This window comes from Bubalus kerabau, chromosome 11 (assembly GCF_029407905.1).
Source record: "Bubalus kerabau isolate K-KA32 ecotype Philippines breed swamp buffalo chromosome 11, PCC_UOA_SB_1v2, whole genome shotgun sequence".
NCBI classification, from domain to species: domain Eukaryota; kingdom Metazoa; phylum Chordata; class Mammalia; order Artiodactyla; family Bovidae; genus Bubalus; species Bubalus kerabau.
The window spans coordinates 92,638,231-92,660,995 of NC_073634.1; positions in this window are offsets into that span (position 1 = coordinate 92,638,231).

Below are 22,765 nucleotides of genomic sequence, written 5' to 3' on the forward strand. Positions count from 1 at the left end.
TGGGCTGCAGCATGCCAGGCTTTTCTGTCCTTCACTATCTCACAAAGTTTGCTCAAACTCAAGTCCATTGAGTTGGTGATGTTATCTAACCATCTCTTTCTCTGTCACCCCTTTCTCCTCTTACCCTCAATCTTTCCTAGAATCGGGGTCTTTCCCAATGAGTCAGTTCTTCACATCAGGTGGCCAAAGTACTGGAGCTTCAGCTTTAGCATCAGTCCTTCCAATGAATATTCAGGGTTGATTTCCTTTAGGATTGACTGGTTTGATTTCCTTGCTGTCCAAAGGACTCTCAAGAGTCTTCTCCAATACCACAGTCTGAAAGTATCAATTCTTGAATGCCCAGCCTTCTTTATGGTCCAACTCTCATGTCTGTACACTATGACTGAGAAAACCATAGCTTTGACTATATGGACCTTTGTTGGACTATATCCTTAATACTTCCATTAAAAAAAAAATTCAGAAAAAATCACACTGGTCAGCTCGGGAGCTTGGTAGTTACAGTTTAGCTATGAGACTCTTCCCATTGTTTGTCTCCAGCAAGGGAAGGGTTTAGGGCTCCTGGAGAATCAGACGTGCAGTTATCAAAATTCACTATTTTCTCAGCATCCAAGGGCAGGCAATCAACAGCATTGGTATAAAGGAGATCATGAGCTTCCCAGGTAGAGCTAGTGGTAAAGAACCTGCCTGCCAATGCAGGAGACTTAACAGACACAGGTTCAGTCCCTGGGTCAGGAAGATCCCCTGGAGAAGGAAATGGCAACCCACTGCAGTATTCTTGCCTGGAGAATTGCATGGACAGAGGATCCTAATAGGCTAAGGTATGTAGAATCGCACAGAGTCGGATACAATGGAAGAGACTGAGCACACGGCACACAACACAGCAATCAGCGCAACAGTGCAGGTGCTGCAGACTGACCCCCGTGTGCATGCGCTTTTATGTGTCTGGACAGGACATCTCACAAGGCCAGACCCAGTGCCCACCCAAGGAAATGATCATAATGATGCTGAGTCCACTGGACTAGTAATAAGATGGTGCAAGCCCAGGGGTGTCCGTGGAGCATTCCACTGCTTGTGTGCTTTGGGGTTTCTCTCGAGGTCTCCCACACTTCTCCCTTGTGTACACACACAGTCACCTGCTCATGAACCCAGACACCAGGTTTTATCACAAAGAGGAGCACAAGTGTTACAGCCAATGACTCTGTGATCACTAACCAATATCTCATAAAATGAGACCTGTGCACAGGCTGGAGAGAGGCAGATGTTTCCAGGGCTTAATGAAGGGGAATCACGCACCATCGTCGTATGACAGAACCCAGCCCCGCCTCAGCCACATGCATCATAAAGCGCTCAAACAGCGTCGCTGGCTGTTTGGACAAGCTGGGTGCGAATGGTCCCTGGCTCACTTAGGTTGCATCCAGAGCTTGCTCAGCTAAACCTCACACACTCACAAATACACACCTGTCTTGTATGTGTGCATGCACACCCACCCAGGGCCCAGGTGGCCCGCAGGCAACAGTTAAATAAACACAGTGCCATGAAGGACTTTCAAAAAGGAACCAACCTGCTGCTGAGACTGGAACCCTGGATACATGGTGTGCAGTCAGTCAAGGGTTCCCGAAGAAAAGAACAAAGTCTGCAGTCAGTCACACCTGGGCTCCCCACGTTGTGAGCTGCAGGAGGCCAGGCATCATTTATCTCGAGGCTCTAACCTTTTGTGTGGAATTTGATGGGCAAATATTATAATACCTAAAAAGTTCAACCTGTGGATTGCTGAGCTGTGAAACACCATCATATTTTAGGGCATCTTCCTGACCAAGGGATCAAACCTGGGTCTACTCGCATTGCAGGCAGACACTTTACTGTCTGAGCCACCAGGGAAGCCATCATTTAAATCAGGTGAACCCTAAGAAAGGTTTTCAAGTGACCCAGGAGCTTATGAGTCATGATAAAGTTCTCTCTCTTCCATCTTATTGCCTGTTTTCTCCTTTCACAAGGGAGCCCTCAGGCACCCGTACCTAGTTCTTCATCAGTTTTCCAGAGTCACCCTTGTGGATCCAGGGTGCTCCTGCCTGGGCGGGGCTGCACTGACCTGTGCTCCAGGGCGTGCAGGGGGCGCGGGTGGCCTCAGACTCAAGGGGAAGGCACCTCCCCCAGCCAGCCTTGCCTCTTCCCTCTCACTTTGATCCGTGTGGCCTCCTAGCCTGTATCCAGACTGCTCATGAGGTCATGAACCACCTCCCATTGTGCAAAACCCTGCACAATGTCTGGGCTCGGTAAAAACCTGGCTTCGCAATGTCTACCAGAGCTCACAGTTTCCCCAGGTGGGTACTCCCACCTGCACTTCGTGCTTTCAACTCTCTTTAGCTCACCTCGCCTCCACCCCAGCAGACTCTGATCCTTACAACCGCAGACAGCCTGGACAGTCCATCTGCCCGTCTGGTCTGGCTTCTCTGAACTCTGCCATCTTAGATCACTTCCCTTGACTAGACCATCGAAGCAGGTGACCCAGGGTCGCCCACACAGACTCCAGCTCCAGTCGAGGCTCCTCTGGCCCAGCCAGCAGTCAGGGAAGCCTGACTCTGTGAGAGAGCATGGCCGTTCCAGAAACCAGCAGGCTTCTCATCCAAAGCAACTCCAGGTACACAAAGTGCTCACCTTTCATCTTCAGTATGATAGCCATTGCACTGTGTGTGTGTGTGTGTGCGTGCGCGTGTGATTGTGTACACACACCTGTGTCAGTGTCTATGTGAAATGAAAGCTGTTCAGCTCTCTCTTGATCAGTCCTCCAAAATTCTAGTGCTCTGTCTGGTTCTTGTCAGCTCCAGGTTCATCATCTTCTCTTCTGGTGCTCAATTCTTATCTCTCCTAACAGAACACCTAAGGGGAAATGGGAACATTTCCAAAACACCCAAAATATGCAGGCATATGGTCACTCCCTTTTATAGCTGTGGACCTTGCAGGGTACAGACCGTCATCCTCATTGTAATCAGAACATCCCTTGAGTGTTTACTGTGAGCACGTGCTGTTTCAAACACCTTTGCCTGCCTGCCTGGTCTCCTTGAACAAATACCACTGATGGACGTTCAGAGAGGGACTGAGGGCACCGGAGCAGCCCGGGTAGGAGGGATCCCGCTGGGCCTGGAGGGCCTAACTTGTGCATGACATCACATCCCACCACGGAAGGGCACAGACCTGAGACCACGTCTATCCTGCTGCTTTGAAGGCCTGGGGGGCTTTTAATTTTTTCATTATTTTTTAAAATTGAAGTTTAGTTGATTTACAATGTGGTGCCAATTTCTGCTGTATTGCAAAGAGACTCACTTATACATGCATATATATACATTCTTTTATCTTCTTTTCCATTAGGTTCATCACAAGATACTGACCACAGTTCCCTGTACTATAAACCTTGTTACTTACTTATCCAGTCTATACGCCACAGCTTGCATTCGGGAGGCTTTTTAAGTGTATCTTTCTCTGAGATGCAACAGGCTTGTCTGTGACCTCGGAACTTCCAGCCCCAGTGAAATCCCCACGGGATTCTTTCTTCCAGAAAAGCCTCATCCTGCCGTGTGGGCTGCTCTCCTGGGAACCTCGACAGCAGCACTCTTCCTGGCCTCATTATAGATAATAAACCTTGAGACCTTAAACTAGATTATTATATCTATGGGCACATACATTTAGCTTGGAAGGAGAAGAAATGCTAGAAATGTGAGTTTCCATATCTAAAGGGTAAAGTTACTCATCGTGTCCCCTGAGCATCTTCCTTCTCTCTGGGAACGGCATAGAATTGACGTGGTTCCAGAATCAACCTGCAACTAAATGTGGAAACTGAGGCACGGGGTCCTGTGCTCTTACACAAACGCACACACACACACACACACAACATATATACACACACCACATACACACACACACAACATACATACACACATTCCACATACACACACACAACACACACAACACATACACACACACCACATACACACACACAACATACATACACACATTCCACATACACACATAACACATACACACAACACACACACAACCCATGCACACAACACACCACATACACACACACAACTCACACACCTAACACATACACACACAACACACACACAACGCATACACACACAACACATGGACACACACAACACATACACACACATAACACACACACACAACACATGACACATACACACACAGGGCCGAGTCTTTCTGGGACAAATGAAGAAAGAAGCCAGGACATCAGAACTTCCCAAGTAACCTCTCAGGGCTCAGCGTCTTTGCAGAGCACTACCTCATTTGAATCTCAGGGCGACTCTCTGAGGGGACTTGGAAAAAGGTGGCACCGCATTTGTCGGGTGGAGAAATCTACTCAGACGGTGCGCCAACTTCTCTGGATTTGCGGCCAAACTAGAATCACACCTTGACCTCTGGCTTCTTGTCCTGGAGGTTCTTTTACACTAAAATGCTCTGAAAAGGTTGAAATCCCAAACAGCGGTTGGGGTGATAACAACAGTATGGTAATAACACGGGGAGAAGCAGTTGCTCTGGAAGACATACACACAGCAGCAGCAGCAGCAGAGGTCGAATCACTGAAACACGGAAACAACTGCAGCCCAGGTGTGAACAGGAGCGCCAGGAGCTGAAGAAGCAGCAGTGCTACGAGAGCAACGGCAGTGAGCACAGTGAGCACAGCGTGAGTCACATTAGCAGTAGCCTTTGTACGGAAGTATTCACATAAACAACTTCCAAAGACCTAGAGAAACCACTGGAAAAGTGCGTCACCCATCACACCTCCATGAGTAAAGCTGCTCATTATACTTGCTAAGCCTCTGAGGAGGCTTTACAAACAGCTGAGAAAGAAGAGAAGTGGAAGACAAGGGAGAAAGGGAAAGATATACGCAACTGAATGCAGAGTTCCAGAGAAGGGCAAGGAGAGAAAAGAAAGCCTTTTTAAGTGAACAACACAAAGAAATAGAAGGAACTAATACGATGGGAAAGACTAGAGATCTCTTCAAGAAAGTCGGAGCTATCAAGGGAATGTTTCATGAAAAGATGGGCATGATAAAGGACAAAAACGGCAAGGACCTAACAGAAGCAGAAGAGATTAAGAAGAGGTGGCAAGAATATACAAAAGAACTATACAAAAAAAGTCCTAATGACCTGGATAATCGCAATGGTATGGTCACTCATCTAGAGCCAGACATCCTGGAGTGTGAAGTCAAGTGGGCCTTAGGAAACATCACTATGAACAAAGCTAGTGGAGGTAATGGAATTCCAGTTGAGCTATTTCAAATCCTAAAAGAAGATGCTGTTAAAGGGCTGTACTCAACATGCCAGCAATTTTGGAAAAATTAGCAGTGGCCACAGGACTGGAAAAAGTCAAGTTTCATTCCAATCCCATAGAAAGGAAATGACAAAGAATGTTCAAACTACCATACAATTGTGCTCATTTCACATGCTAACAGAGTAATGCTCAAAATCCTTCAAGCTAGGCTTCAGCAGTACGTGAACTGAGAACTTCCGGCTGTACAAGCTAGATTTAGAAAATGCAGAGGAACAAGAGATCAAATGGCCAACATTTGTTGGATCATAGAGAAAGCAAGGCAATTCCAGAAAACATCTACTCTGCTTCATTGACTACGATAAAGCCTTCTACTGTGTGGATCACAACAAACTGTGGAAAATTCTTAAAGAGATGGGAATGTCCAGACCACATTATCTGTCTGCTGAGAAACCTGCATGTGAGTTAAGAAGCAACAGTTAGAACAAGACATGCAACAACAGACTAGTTCCAAACTGGGAAAGGAGTACGCCAAGGCTATATATTGTCACCTTGCTTCTTTAACTTACATGCAGAGTACATCATGTGAAATGCCTGGCTGGATGACTCACAAACTGGAATTAAGATTGCTGGGAGAAATATCAACAACTCAGATAAGCAGATGATACCACTCTAATGCAGAAAGCGAAGAGGAACTAAAGAGCCTCTTGATGAGGGTGAAAGAGGAAAGTAAAAATGCCGGCTTAAAACTCAACATTCAAAGAACTAGGATTGTGGTATCTGGTCCCATCACTTTATGGCAAATAGATGGGGGAAAAGCAGAAACAGTGACAGATTTTATTTTCTTGGGCTCCCAAGTCACTTTGGACAGTGACTGCAGCCAGGAAATTACAAGACTCTTGTTCCTTGGAGGGAAAGCTATGACAATCTAGACAGTGTATTGTCTAGATGCCAACAAAGGTCTGTAGAGTCAAAGCTATGGTTTTCCCAGTAGTCAGGTACAGATGTGAGAGTTGGACTATAAAGAATGCTGAGCAGGAAAGAATTGATGCTTTTGATCTGTGGTGCTGGAGAAGATGCTTAAGATTCTCCTGGACTTCAAGATCAAGCCAGTCAATCCTAAAGGAAATCAACCTTGAATATTCATTGTAAAGACTGATGCTGAAATTCCAATACTTCAGCACCTGATGCCAAGAGCCAACTCATTGGGAAAGACCCTGATGCTGGGAAAGTTTGAGGGTAGATGGGAAGGGGGTGACAGAGGATGAGATGGTTGGATGGCAACACTGACTCAATGGACATGAATTTGAGCAAACTCCGGGAGATAGTGAAGGACAGGGGAACCTGGCATGTTGCAGTCCATGGGGTCACAGAGAGTCGGACACAACTGAGTGAACAAGAACAGCCACACAATCTTCCGTTTAAATAGACCAAAAGGAAAAAAATGCTTATTATCTTTTCTATAAGTTTGGAAGAGCTTTTGACAAAATTAAAATTCCATTCTTGACTTAAAATTCTTAACAAAATAAGATTGAGCAAGAGTGTAAAACTTTTTCCCCTTACAAACTTAAGACCTTTCTGAGACTGGATGAGAGTTATGTTCTAGGACAGAATTCCCTCCACTCTGCTGCATATTGCAGGTGTGGGTGTGGTGAGGTGCTCAGATTTGAAGCACTTTATAAATGTATAACTGGGCCTCATAAATGCAAGAAAGGTGAGCTTCCAAGGTAGTGATACAAAAACAGTCATAATTATGATGCGGGGGAAAGAAAAGGTAACTCAAAATGAAATTGTGAGAAAAATGGCAAATTTGTGCACACAGATAGAAGGAAAACATAAATGGGGAATGATTCTTAAAAATGAAGAAGGGACAATATGTGTATTAAAGATGTCTTGAGACTTCCCTGGCAGTACATTGGTTAGGACTCTGGGCTTTCAATGCAGGAGGCATGGGTTCAATCCCTGGTGGGGGAACTTATATCCCACGTGTTTCATGGCATGGCAAAAGAGTAAAACAAACAAACCTGAAAGACACCTAGTCAGTGGACAACAGCTAGGAAACATTAATAGCACCAACTTTGTATATGTTCTAGACTGCTGTGTGTCAGAAGAGGGCCAGGAATGTTCCCAAAGTTGAAAAACCACAAATAATTTCATGGGCTCAGCACTCTTTCAAATCAGTACAACACTGAGATAAAAATAGGGAAAACACTCACTTTGGTAGCTAGAAAGAAGTTCACGGCAATACTCATTGAGATTTTCAAGGCAAATAAACCTACTTATTTAGAAAAACGAAGCCCAGAGTCATCCATATGCTTTTTTTTTTTTTAAAGCTTTAAAATGAAATCACACTCCTGTTTGGTGGAATTACCTCTGGGAAACAGAACTTTAATCCCTGCCCAATCACTTTTTTTTAAAATAAATTAATGGTCTTCAAATTTTTCAAGTTCAAGGGGCTCCACAGAAGTGGGTTGAGGGAGGAAAACACGCCTTGTCCGTTACTAAGGCTCCATCGCAGGCTGCTTCCTGCCAGGCGCCCTGGCACACAACCAGGATACAAAGGTTCTCAACAGGCTGAACATTAAATGACCCACTATTAGCAGCTCCAGCTACAGAGCTCGCTGTAGTTTTAGAAGTATTCTCACAATCCCCCATCTCTGTTTGGTCTTCTCAACAGCCTTCAGAGGTGTTTTACGAAGGGGTAGTCTTGATTTCAAGTGAAGAAATGGTGGCCAAAGTCATGAAGTGAGGCCCCGGACACAGTGGGTCAATGGTTTCGATGCAGCAGCAGAACGTGGGGTCCTCTGACTTTCTCCTGCCAATGTCCAGCTGGCAATAAGCCAACACACTGCATCTGCACCCAGACTCGACGGAGCCGTTCAGAGTGAAAGAGGGAGACCTGGAATCACTCTCCTGGTTACGCAAGGAGGTCTTTTTACTTGTGAAACAAAGAGCTTGCGTCACGACTCAAACATCTCATCCTTAAGACAGGTGAGCCAATGTTTCTGACGTCATAGTAGGAGTAGGTTCTAGCAGTAGAATGAAAAATCTTAGGTCCCTTCATTAAAGTTTTAAATAGATCTCCTTGTCATCCAGGTGGGTGAGTAATCAGGCGAGATCCCAAGACACAAGGCTGATCAGTGCAATAACTAAACCCGGTTAACCTTTACATGTTTATGTCAATGAATGGGACCCTTAGGGGGTTTGTACTCTTGTTCACACTTGATGGAGAACAGAGGTGGAACCTGAAGTTCAGAGACAGAGCATCAGGTGTCCGAGGAATTAAGGGGCAGAGAAGATGGGCTGGCAAAGCCTACTTCAAAGGGTTAAATGTGGTTGAAAACCCTTTCAAAGGGAGACAGCAAAGCCTGCTGCATTTTGCTCTTATCCTCACGTCCTGGGGGCAAGGGCACACTGAGGATGGGGGTGTTGAGTGACGACTGGCAGACCCCAGACGACTGGCAGACCAGGGGTGAGACCCCACTGAGTGGCTGTGTCTTTGGGGTCCCTCTCAGTCTCTTAAGGAAGAAGGGGGTCTATGGGGAGAAGTCATTGTCAGGGTTAAGAACAAACCTCTTGCCTGAAGATCTCAGAGAGAAAGTGACTGGAGAACTCCTCAGGAGAAGTTTGATTTTTATATCATCTTGAAAGAAGACCTCTTTAAACAGGTGTGTCCACCTGGGATGCGGGATGAGGAAGGCTGTGTGCATGGGGAAGGGGTACCTGTCCATCACCAGCCTCTGGACCCCGGGATTCCACCCATCTGAGGTCTCTCCTGCCAGCAGGATGACCCCCAGGGACCAGGCGGGGCAGTGGCCACAGATGCCCGGTCTCCATCAAGCATGGGCCTGATCAGCTGCTCCCAATACCACCCTGTCCTTCCTGAACCTAGCACTTGCTTACTCTTTCCTTGCAGCCCTTCTTATTTTGATTAATTTCAAAGGAAAAAAAGAAAAGTGTCCTAAAAGAAGCTGAAAAGAAGGTAGGCGGGTACAGGTTGTTCAAGGACAGGAAAGTGAAAATGAAAGTTGCTCAGTCTAGCCTGCGACTCTTTGCAACCCCTTGAACTAGACAGTCCATGGGATTCTCCAGGCCAGAATACTGGAGTGCAGACACAAAATTCACACACACATGGCAAACAAAACACCAAAATAAAACATAACAAAAGACCTCAAAACACAGACCTCGGCGGAACCTGGATAAATGAAGCGCTGCAGCGCCACCTCCTGGCTGTCCCTTGGCACTGCATGCTGGTCGGCTTGGAAGTTAGGGACTCAAACCCCAATTTCACCGGCTGTGAGCTCCACGCTCTCTGCCACCTTTTCTTTCCCCTTACAAATTTCTATCGTCCTCGATGGTTCTTCCTTTTCAGATTTACCTTGTGTTTCCCTCCATCCAGTCCAGGCCCTGCACCAGGTAAGTCCCGAGAGTGTGTACACGCATGCACACCTTTCACTTTCTGCAAACACTTTGTGAAGTTAATTAATGGCCCAGAAATAAGCACATCAAGAAGATGCCCCGGGACCACGTCCTTGCTTCTCTCTCCTCTTTCTGCTTCCACGTCTCTGGCAAGAACCAGCCACTCCCCTCCAGGCCTCTGGGGTTAGGGGCAGCCAGGTCTGATCTTCAGCTTCTACCTTAAAGAAGTTCATCAAAGACAATTTTTCTAAAAAATTATAGCAATGCTCCATAGAGAAGGAGTCTCCTGAAAGCGTTTGATCCTTGTTATTCCACTTCGTAACCAGAAAGGGCCTCAATGTCCAAGTGCAGGAAGCTCCCTAGGACCAGACGCCCCTGCAAATTTGGGTCTCATCCCTTCCATCCTCTCCTCTATTTTCCGTGGGTTGGTCCTTCGATCCCATCTCCCCAGCTCTCTCTCTCTGCTCCTCAGGTGGGGATACCCAAGTCTATCTGGCCATATGAGCATTAGTATGGCATGGGACTTCCTTGAGACTCTTAATGGCCTGCCAGGGGTTCCTGCCCACTGCAAGCATTTTTTTTGTGGACATTTGTGCATTTTTTAAGTGGACAGGAGGATATGGAATGTCTTATTGATACAAGATGCTGGCCACGCTCTGCAGCCCTGGAGAGGTCCTTGGCCTCGAGTAGATGCTTGGAAAGTCCACTGAGCAATGTCCTCACAGGGGCACCTGTGGTCAGTCCCTCTGCCTCCCTTCCACCCACCCATGCGCTCAGAGCCAGGGAATAAGTAACCAATAAGTAAAGACAAGTTCCTGTCGCTCTCCCCAAATGCTCACACTGTTTGGAATCCAGTCTAAGTGTATGGACCACACACCTTCAAATCCAACTGGCCCTACTCGCTCCTTCCAAACTCTGCAAACCAGAATAAATACATTCATTTTAAGGCATGGTCATGTAAGCGAACAAAATGTTCATACTCAGGGCTGGGGCTATGATTTGAGAATCAGTTCAGTTCAGTCGCTCGGTCATGTCTGACTCTTTGCGACCCCATGGACTGCAGCACGCCAGGCCTCCCTGTCCATCACCAACTCCCGGAGTTTACTCAGACTCATGTCCATTGAGTCAGATTTGAGAATAGGTCTGGGAATTAGAGACATAAAGCTTTCTCTTGAAAAATATCCACCCATATCTGTTTCTAAATCTTTCAAAAGCTGTGCATGAGCAAAACTCTTGGCAATAGTCATTAATATATATGTTGCTTTCTTCAAAAGGATTGCATCATTGCCTCAGCTGACTTAATCATGAGGAGAAGTCTTTCTGTTAGGAGAAAAATGTGGTCAGTGTGTTTAATTTTAGCTTTTCTAATGGGTGTGTGATCACATTCCATTGTGGGTTTGGTTTGCAATTTCCTGATGACTGGAGAAGGCAATGGCACCCCACTCCAGGACTCTTGCCTGGAAAATCCCTTGGACAGAGGAGCCTGGTAGCCTGTAGTCCATGGGGTCGCTAAGAGTTGGACATGACTGAGCAACTTCACTTTCACTTTTCACTTTCATGCATTGGAGAAGGAAATGGCAACCCACTCCAGTGTTCTTGCCTGGAGAATCCCAGGGACAGGGAAGCCTGGTGGGCTGCTGTCTATGGGGTCGCACAGAGTCGGACATGACTGAAGCGACTTAGCAGCAGCAGCAGCAGCAGAGATGCTGAACACCTTTTCATGAGATTGTTAACTAATCACGTATTTTCTTTGGTGACATGGCTATAGAAGTCTGTGTCCATCTTTTAAAACTGAGTTTTAAAACTGAAAACTGAGTCTTTCATTATTTTCGCCTTTCGTTATTGATCTAAAGGAGTTCTTTCTATATTTTGGATTTAAGTCCTTTGTTAGATACTATATCGTGATTATTTTCTCCCAACATGTGGCTTGTCTTTTCATTTTCTTCATAGCTTCCTCACTTGAGCTTTAGTTACGATAAAACCAGTCTATCCATCTTGTTCTCTTACAATTAAAGTTTTTGCGTCCTCTCAAAAAAAAAGAAAATGTATTTGCTTACCCCAAAGCCACTAAGATATGTGCCTCTGTTTTCTTCCAATAACTGTAATGTTCAATCTGTGATCAACCTCAGGTCATTTTTGTGCAGGTTGTGGGGTTGGTACTGAGGCTCAGGGCTTCCACGTGGAGTTGTTAGGAAAACTCACCATCAAATTGCCTGGGCACTCTGAGTAAAAGCCAGTGTATTAACATATTTAGGGCTTCCCTGGTGGCTCAGTGGTGAAGAATCCACCTGCAATGCAGTAGATGCAGGTTTGATCCTTGGGTCAGGAAGATCCCTTGCAGGAGGAAATGGGAACCCACTCCAATATTCTTGTCTGGAGAACTCCATGGACAGAGTTGCCTGGCGGGTTACAGTCCATAGAGGTAGCAACGAGTTGGATGTGACTTAGCAGCTGAACAACAACAACAGTCTGGAGGCTCCCTATTGCATTCTTCTGATCTCTTTGTCCAAAGATGAATAAACTTACTCTGTAAAGGGCTAGCCAGGGAGTATTTTAGGTTTTGCCGGCCACGTGGTCTAGGTTGCAAAGACTCACATCTCTCCATGTGGTGTGGGGTATGGCTGTGTCCTGAAACTTCTGTAATGGACACAGAAAGGTGAATTTCATGTTATTTCTGTGTGTCGCAATATACCATTCTTCTTTTGATTTTGTCAAACTTTTAAAAATGTGAAAGTCTCTCTTGTAACTGTACAACAGCAGGCGGCAGGCTGTTTTTGGCTCACAGCTGTGGTTTGTCAGCCCATTTTGGTCCGGCCTTATTCCCAAACCACAGGGTCTTGATTACTGTAGTTTTATGAGAAATTTTGAAATCATGATGTGAGTAGTCCAACTTTGCTTTTTCTTTTTCAAGATTGTTTTGGCTATTCTAGGTTCCTTGCATTCCCGTATAAATTTTTGAACCAACTTTCAATTTCTATATAAAACATCTGATGGGACTTTGAGAACACTGAATCTATGGAGCAATTTGGGGAGAATTGACATCATAGCGCTGCTGAGTCCCCTGATTCACAAACACTGCACATCTCCCTCTCATTCAAGTCTCCTTCCACTTCTCTTACCAATGAGTTAAGGTTTTCAGAGTCAAGTGTCTTATATAGATTTTGAGAAATATATTTCTAAGTATTTTGTATTTTTGCTGCTGTTAAAATGGATTTCCAAATTAATTTCTCAAGTGTTTTCTGTGAGCTTAATGAAATACAATAAAAACCCAGGTCTGTGTTCTCAAGTCCCCTATGAGCATTCACTACAGATAGAAATGCCCTTCCTAAACTACAAAGCTGATCAGGCCTCTCTCCTGCTTACAACTTAACCACAGAATAAATGTCAAACATTTTCAGCTTTTCTTTCTGCTCATCACTTGAACTACAAATAATTCCAACTGAATTTTTTTCATTTTTTAAAAAATATAATTAGTATATTGGGCTTCCCTGGTGACTCAGCTGGTAAAGAATCTGCCTGCAATGCCAGAGACCTCGGTTCGATCCCTGGGTTGGGGAGATTCCCCTGGAGAAGGGAACAGCAACCCACTCCAGTATTCTGGCCTGGAGAATTCCATGGACTGTGTAGTCTGTGGGGTCACAAAGAGTCAGACACGACTGAGCGACTTTCACTTTCATTAGTATATGAGTATATTTTTGCCAGCCCCAAAGAAGAACTTTTAGACAAAGGGAGGATTCATACACACACAGGGACTTACCAGAAACTGTCCCATCCCTATCATGACCTCTTCAATAGGTGGTGGGATCAGAAACGCCATGTCTGAGCTGGTTTGGGACTAAGGAGGCTGTTGACGGGGCTTCACCATGATCAGTCCTTTGGCCAGAGGACAGGGTTCGCCTCCAGGTTAGCGGAGATCCAGACCAAGGAAGTGGGTGTGCGCCTCTCCTCCCTCCTCCGGTCCGTCTCACTGCACACCATGCAGGCTGACATCACGGTGAGTGTGACTTTGTCTTTCTTTATCTCACTCTCTGCCTGAGTTGTCTGTAATCAACTTGTTTGAACTTGAGACCATAATGTCCTTCCTACCACGGAGGCAATGCCTTTCGTGGCCTTTCTTCCTTGAAAGTGAAAGCCCCTTGCTAATCTCTTTTTTTGCTGAGTTTCCCACGTCATCAACTAAGAACACATCTGTGACTGATTACTCAGGGGCTGCACCCTGATCCCCCTTTGCAATGTGATTTTACAGCCACTGACATCAGGAAGCAGAAAGTATTTCCCTACTTCTTAACTCTGGAACATTTTTGAGATTTGCCCTGGCAAAAACCAAAAAGGATAAAAAAGAATACCAAAAATATGCAGCAGAATTAAGGTGAAATTCTTTCAAGCCTAGACCTCCAGACACCCTGCCTGTTTATTCTCTTTGTTCAACCTCTATTCAGGTCGGCCTGAGGACTTGACTTGCCGAACTTGGCAGAAATGGGAAGATGGCATGAGGCACAGCCAAGCTGGTCATCGACCAGCAGAACCTTGTACCAGGGTGACCCGAGCCAATCACAGTGCTTGACTGAGCTCTGGAGAGATAGGAAGAAGAGCCTCCTGCATGACCACTAGACTTACAACAAAGATGAATGTACCTTGTTTTAAACCACTAAATTCAGGAATGATTATCAATAGCAAACAGATACAGTATCTCTTTTTTATGTTACACAGTCAAATGGAGAAAAAGCCTATTGTTTAATATGTATTTGATAGGTGGTTCTTGTTGTTCAGTCACTCAGCTGTGTCTGACTCTTTGTGACCTCATGGACTGCAGCACACCAGGCTTCCCTGTCCTACACCATCTCCTGGAGCTTGCTCAGACTCATGTCCATTGAGTCTGCGATGGCATCCAACATCTCATCCTCTGCCATCCCCTTTTCCTTTTGCCTTCAATCTTCCCCAGCATCAGGATAATGCCTGCCAAATGCTAGCTCTAATGCACAGAGTGGGAAGTCCCCCATATCAACCTTTGAAACTCTGTAAAACGGTTCTCATTCTGGGGTTGGGTAATGTATGAAGAGCTATAACAGCCTAACCAGAAATAAGTGTGAGATACAAGTCTAGGTTCAGCATCTGGCCTAAATCATGAACTCCAAAGTGCTCAGGTTTATCTCTTTGGGACCCCAGACTGTAGCCACCAGGCTCCTCTGTCCATGGAATTCTCCAGCCAAGAATACTGGAGTGGGTTGCCATTTCCTCCTCCAGGGCATCTTCTTGATCCAGGGATCAAACTCAGGTCTCCTGCATCGCAGGCAGATTCTTTACCATCTGAGCCACCAGGGAAATTATAGGTGGCGCTAGTGTAAAGAATCCTCCTGCCAATGCAGGAAACATGAGACCCGGGTACGATCCCTGGGTTGAGAAGATCCCCTGGAGGAGGATATGGCAACCCCCTCTAGTATTCTTGCCTGGAGAATCCCATGGACAGAGGAACCTGGTGGGCTACAGTCCATGGGGTCAAAAAATGTCAGACACGACTGAAGTGACTTAGCACACACATGAACTCCAAAGAGCAGGCTCACAAAATCCACAGCAGAACACTCACACCTGGACTCTCTTCTTCAGCTGGCTGAGTGGTCATGGGTTCCCACCTTGGCCCACGGAAATGGGTACAGATTCATACAGGAGATACGCAACTTGGGGAGAAAACTTTGGCTGAGGTTATTATCTTGCTCATCTGGGGAGGAAAAGCCATCATAAACCTCACCATGGAACTTGGCTCCTGCATTTTCCCTCAAAATATGATTAATTACTCTCTAAACAATAAAAGCCTTCCAGGAACAATAGAAGGCAGCTACTACAGAATATTCATAAATATTCAACTGAAGGCTGGTGGGAATGTTATACTCCCACCAGGGCTCTGTACTGACATTGGAAGTCAGACCCCCAACTCAGAGACATTAAACTCTGCAGAAAAATATTTACATAAGTGAGCCTGGTATGACTTGTCAGAGTGCCACGCTCTGCTTTTGCCTGGACATTGGGAATTTATTTGGACCTGATGATGAAACTGAGGTCTGAAATGCTGGCAGCAGCCTCTTTATTTCTGTGACCAGCTCACATGGATGTCAGGGGTGAATAGAACAGGGTTACTCAGGCCTCTATGTTAGTAGAGCCCGGGTCAACAAAATATTGTTTTATTTGTCTTTGGGTTCTTTCTTTTGCAGCCACTCTTTTAAAAATCACTTGGTGCTCACATACTAGACATTAGGAAAAACAAAGTGTAAACTCAGGCCCTGAGTTTTCCCCTGGAAACTACATCCCAGAAAGGAATCTTCATTCAGGCCAAATAGGCTATTGCAACGCATCTTAAGTGCCATCTTGACCCAATACAAGGGGCAGGGACATGGAGGGGCTCCAGGTGCTGGTCAAGGGTGTGGGAATGGGCTGGTGGCTGGATTGACGGAAAGCCTTTATTATAGGATGGGATGTCTGAGTATGGTCGCCTAGAGGAGGTCAACAGTTCTTCCAGGTGAGAGGACAGAGAAGGAGATTCCTGGCATCGCCGGTGTGGCTTGGGAAACAGTGAAGGACAGGGAGGTCGTGGTTAGAGAGCGAGAGCTGGAAAAAATCAGAGCTAAATCTGTAGCACTCATTTGGAGTCCCAGAAAAATGCTGTGACCTTTCTCCCTCTGTCTCACTGTTGGTTTATTCTGGCTGAAGTTTCTACACAAGGGAAAGGCTCTAGAGGGTCTTGGAGTATTTGGCCGAATCCTTTGTAATTTGCAGGGAACAAAAGAGTCATCCAGCACCCTTGGTTACCATGGGCTTTGAGAATGACTGAAGGTCCTATAAAGAAAGCTGAGCACCAAAGAATTGATGCTTTTGAACTGTGGTGTTGAAGACTCTTGAGAGTCCCTTGGACTGCAAGAAGATCCAACCAATCCATCCTAAAGGAAATCAGTCCTGAATATTCATTGGAAGGACTGATGTTGAAGCAGAAACTCCAATACTTTGGCCACCTGATGCGAAGAATGGACTCATTTGAAAAGACCCTGATGCTGGGAAAGATTGAAGGCAGGAGGAGAAGGGGACAACAGAGGATGAAATGGCTGGATGGCATCACCAACTCAATGAACATGAGTTTGAGTTAACTCCAGGAATTGGTGATGGACAAGGAAGTCTGACATGCTGCAGTCCATGGGTTTTCAAAAACTCAGACACGACTTAGCAACTGAACTGAAGGTCCTACAGACCCCTGCATCCACTGGGGACACCACCAAGCTTCCTTTGTGAAGCTTTTTCAGGGACAGACCTGTCTCTGGGAAAGCAGAATGCCAGCATAAGGCCAAGTGGAGACTGCATGGACTGAGTGGTCACTGGTGCCTTCAGCAAGATATGTTTGGATGGAGCAGTGGGTGTTGAAAAAAGGCAGAAAAAAATCAGAGACGTTACTTTGCTGACAAAGGTCCATCTAGTCAAAGCTATGGTTTTTCCAGTAATCATGTATGGATATGAGAGTTGGACCATAAAGAAAGCTGAGTGCCAAAGAATTGATGCTTTTGAGCTGTGGTGTTGGAGAAGACGCTTGAGAGTCCCTTGGACATCAAGGAGATCAAACCAGTGCATCCTAAAGGAAATCAACCCTGAATATTCATTGGAAGGACTGATGCTGAAGCTGAAGGTCCAATACTTTGGCCATCTAATGAAAAGAGCCAACTCCTTGGAAAAGACCCTGATGCTGGGAAAGATTGAAGGCAGGAGGAGAAGAGGATGATAGAGGATGAGATGGTTGTATGACATCACTGACTCAATGGAAATGAGTTTAAGCAAGCTCTGGGAGATGGTAATGGACAGGGAAGCCTGGCATGCTGCTGTCCATGGGGTTGCAAAGAGTTGGACAGGACTAAGTGACTGAACAACAAGTGAGTGCAGAAGCTGGTGAGTGTGGTGTGAAAGCAGATGATAGGATTGCAAACCCACCTCTGTCACTTAGGAAGTGGTTCAGGTGCCAAGCTTTAGGTCCTTGCATCTGTGAGAATGTGGTCACAGATGAGGTCTGATCATTGCTTCTCAAGTTTCTGTTTACATGGAAAAAAGACCCTAGGGTAGTACTCACGCTCACATCATGTATAATTCAACACCTGGAACTTGCTTCTAACCAAGACAAAGACGTCATTCCCATGATTAATCTACACACTCACACACACAAACTCACACACACATACATATATTTATACACATATGCTGTTGTTTAGTCACTAAGTCATGTCCAACTCTTCGCGACCCCATGGACTATAGTCCATCAGGCTCCTCTGTCCATGGGATTTCCCAGGCAAGAATGCTGGGTGGATTGCCATTCCCTTTTCCAGGGGATCTTCCTAACTCAGAGATGGAACCTGCGTCTCCTGTGTCTCCTGCATTGCAGGTGGATTATTTACCTGCCTAAAGAGTCATCTAGAAATCGCCCTAAAACCCAGACCCTAACTCAGTAGATCTGAGGTGAGGCCTGAGATTTTGTTTCTAGCACTTCTCAAGCTCCTGTCACGCCTCTGGTCTAAAAAACCACCTTTTCAGTGTAAAGGAGATAGACGCCTACTGAGATTCCTTCCAACTCCAGGAATATACCAGCTGGAAAGAATCACATGGGCATCAAAGAAAAGAAGTTATCACCATTTGCAAATATCTAAACTGACTTTTGCAATTTCACTAAACATTGAAAAAGTATGTTGAACAAGTTTAAAGGCATATGGAATTATTTCACAGAAGTCATTTTCAAGAAATTCTTAAGGCCCTACAGGAGAAATGAAAAGACTAATGATGAAATAAATGTTGGAAAGAGAAGATTACAGAAAAGTGCTAGCTCTAACTAGATATTCCATACACAATGCGTGGGTCCTTATGCAGCTCGTAACCTGTTTCAGTAGAAGCCTGCTTCTGTGGCTCTGATCACCGTGGGGATGGGAGGAGGCTCTTCCCTCCCTGTCTGTGCTGACCCAGCCCCCGACAATCCCTTCTCTTCCAGGAGTTTGCTCAAACAGGAAGCTGCTCCTCTCTGCTCTCACTGAGCTTCGGGGCAGGTGTAACCTTCACATCTCTGCACCCCGTGGCTGCAATCCCTGAGGACAGAAACCTGCTCCTGTGCTTTGGTCTGTGTGCAGAATTCAGGTGCTGAGGAGAGAGAGAGATCTGCTGAGAAGATGCTGCAGGCTGGAAGTGTCTTCCCCCACCCCCCCACCCTAGGGATTCCCCCCATGAGGTCAGAGGAGTCAAGAATCTGTTAGTCCTTCAAAGGCAAGTTCTTCTGTCTCTGCCTAAAGCTACACCAGAGAATCCACACTCCTGGGAGATGATAATATCTTAGAATTTTAAAAGCATAAATAAGGAGCAGTGTGGGAGGGCTGGGGTCAAAATCTAACTCTTAAGAAATTAAAAATCAAAAAAAAAAAAGTAAAAAGGATAATGTAATGAACACCCACGCACTTTTCAGCTAAGTCAAAAATAAAAATAAAACCTGAATGCTATAGAGCTCAGTTATATACCTAGCGTGTGAAATAAACATCACAGGCAGGGCTGAGGCATCTCCGAAGGGTGTCCCCTTCCTTCCCTCGCCCTGCCCCCCACTTTCCTAGAAAGTAACTGACTTTGTGGATCTGATGTGCACTGCTTCTAACACATTTACCAGGTATATTATAATAAACTATGCAGTGTGATTTATGGTAATATATTTGCAGTATGTTACAATACACAATATATACATAATACTTTTGTTTAGAGTGGATCAAGAAAGGAAATATACAAAAACGGCATGATGGGCAACACAGGAGTCCAGCATGGCAGACCCATCCCACACCGGCTGCCACGTCCTACGGGATGGCCAGTTCTCCCAGAGCCCCTTTCTCACTGCACTGTGGGGATCACAGTCCTGGCAGACTTGGGAGCACTCGAATCAACACCTGCATGGAGAGAGCAAACTGCCTGGCCTATTCGTAACCCAAGGGGCCCAGTTCATAGCACATCTAGAGTGAGACTTCCACCTCTAGACAGTCTGTCCATCTCCAGTTCAAATTTAATGGCTGATTTCTTAACTGAATGACCCAAGCAACTGACACTCCTCTAATAAACACACACACACACACAGAGGGCAATTTATTCCTCCATTTGACAAGCTCCTAACAGTCTCTACTATGTCAGACTTGATGATGCAAACAAGAAAAAAATCTGTATTTATAATATTAATGTCCTAAAGTCCTGGATAAAACAATTGAGTCTACTTTTCTGAAACTTCCAAAACTGATTTCTTTTGTATAAAAATCTTAAATAAATACATGTTGAAAAAAGCCAGATAAAAAAGTCCCGTGAAGGATTTTAACCCTCCTTTCAAATGAAGAAAAGGATGCCCTGGTAAGACACAGGCCTAAGAATTCACCACCGGAGACCAGGGCCCAGGGCACCCTGTGGGCAGCGGCCACACTCCTGACCATGATGCTCGGCTTCCCACTGGATGTCAGCTTCACCCCTAAACACACGGCTGCGTGATGCCAGAAAGGGAGGAGTGGGTTGTGAAAGCTCCAGTAATGAGTGGGAATGGCCATTTAAAAATGACAGAGGGCCCAGGAAACAGGAGGATTTGATGCTGTCTGGGGTCTGGCCACATCAACAGCTACTCTCTCTCCCAGGACCCAGGCACAGCAATCTTCCACACACACACAGATACACAAGCCTGCAGTCAGTACGCACACCTGCCTACTCTCCGTAATTTGAGTTCCCTAAGAGTCTGTGATGTGGGTGAGTGCAGGCACAGAGAAGAGTATTCTTTGTCGGGAGAACAAATCCATGCACCAATGTGTACACACACACACACGCACAAACCATGTACATGCACACACACAAACCATGTACATGCACACACACAAACCATGTACATGCACACAAATCATGTGTACACACACACACACAAACCATGTGTATACACACATACACACACAGAGATATTTTGCTTAAAAGCAGTTGCTCCTCAGCAGAGTATCCTCTGGGGTGATTCCCACCTTCCAGGTCAGCTTGAAGACATGAGGTCCAACCGGAGTGGGGCAGGGCTGTTTTCAGGGTTGGGGAAGCTCAGCAACCCCCTGCCTTTGACTCTTGTCTGCCTCCTTGGATTGGCCTCCACTCAGGCAGGATCGTCCCACCCACGGACCATGCTCCCAGAAAGGGAGGAGTGGGTTGCTCCCACAGACCTGCTGAGCTATTGCCCCCAGAACATGCTGGAATCCGCATCCCTAGTGCCCGTGACTGTGATCTCATCTGGAAACAGGGCTTTTGAAGATGGTCAGCTTGAGGTCACCCTGGACTTGGGGAGGGGGCTAATCCAATGGCTGGGGTCTTCACAGAAGCAAATGTGGACACAGACGGAGAAGCAGACAGGGGAAAGAGCATGAGAAGATGAAGACAGAGACCAGGGGGCGGCCTGCAAAAGCCCAGGGCTGCCCGGGATGCTGGCAAAGCCCAGCTGGGAGGGCGGCTGGCATAGGCCCACGCTCGGGGTTCTCAGGAGCCACCTTGCTTCCTGTGGACCATGGGCCCCTGGCCTCCAGAAGCAAGGGAGAAGACATTCCCATTGCTTCAGTCCTGTTTGTGGGGCTCTGTTGTGGTGGCCCTAGAAAGCTGATGCACCCCGACACACACAGCTTTAGAATGAAGGCCCAGAGCTTTGTGGGCTGTGCCTCCCAAGGGGGGACCCCTGAGTGGCCGTCCAGCCCCAGCATGCCCATCAAAGTCCTTGTGCTTGCTGGACTGGGCCACTCCCTCATTTCTGCTCGGCCGATGCTTCCTCAACTCTAGACCCAGTCCACACACCTCACCCTCCCTACAGCCCTCCCTGACCACCCGTCCTGGCCGCAGTGCCACAGGACAGCCGCCAGGACCCTGGCCACACCTTGCCCTGGTCTCTGACCCTCAGATCGGCCTCCCTCGATGAGGAGCCCCCGTGAGCAGGGACACCGTGTCTGCAATGCCAGCAATGGGTCACCCACTCACAGAATACTCTTTCCTGCACCCGCATCTCCAGAGTCTAAGGATGGCTAATATTTATTTTTTAATTACTTATTTTTGGTCGTGCTGGGTCTTCGTTGCTGTGTGGGCTTTTTTCTGGTAGCAATAAGTAGGGGACACTGACTCGCTGTGGTGGAAGGGCTGCTCATCACGGTGGCTTCTCTTGTGGTGGAACGTGGGCTCCAGGGTGCCTGGGTTCATCCGTTGTGTCTCCTCGGCTCAGAGTTCGGGCTCAGCAGTTGTGTCTTAGATGCTCCGTGGCACGTGGATCCTCCCGGACCAGGGATCGAACCTGCATCTCCTGCATTGGTGGCAGATTCTTTATCACTGAGCCACCAGGGAAGCTGAGGATGGGTTTTAAACTGTAGCCACAGGACAGGTAACTAACTGCCTTTTCCTAGCCTTTCATTTTATGTTAATAAGTGAAGTATATATATTCTTCCAGGAAATTTAGATGAAGCAAATGAAAATCAAGGTGGAATACTCAAGAGTTACTAATTTTTTCACCTATTAAATTCAGCATCCATGTTTCCTCTTTTTTTCTAGCAATGACAGGATGATCACTGATTCTTATGATGCTCCCATAAACTTTGGTAGTTTTTTTAAGTACTTGTTTCTATGGATGGAGGCAGAGAACGGAGGCTGAGGTGCTTTCTGATGTCATTTTCCTGGAGAAGGCACAAGTGTGGGGTCCACTTACCCAGCACCCAACATGATTTTGGCTTCGAAAGAGTTGAGAACCTTCCCAAGAGAGAAAACCTCAGCATATACAGATGTGTCTCAAGGGTATCACGCTAAGTGAAATGAGTCATGGACATTGAGACCCAAAGACTGTGTGATTTCACTTACTCATGGAATCTACAAAACAAAAGCAATGAGCAAAGAAAGCAAAGCAGAAATAGACTCAGAGTTACAGACAACAATCTTGGTTACCAGAGGGAGGGGGATGGGGGATAGATGAAACATGAGAAGGAGATGAAGAGGCACACACTTCCAGCTGTAAGACAAGTTCTGGGATGTAAT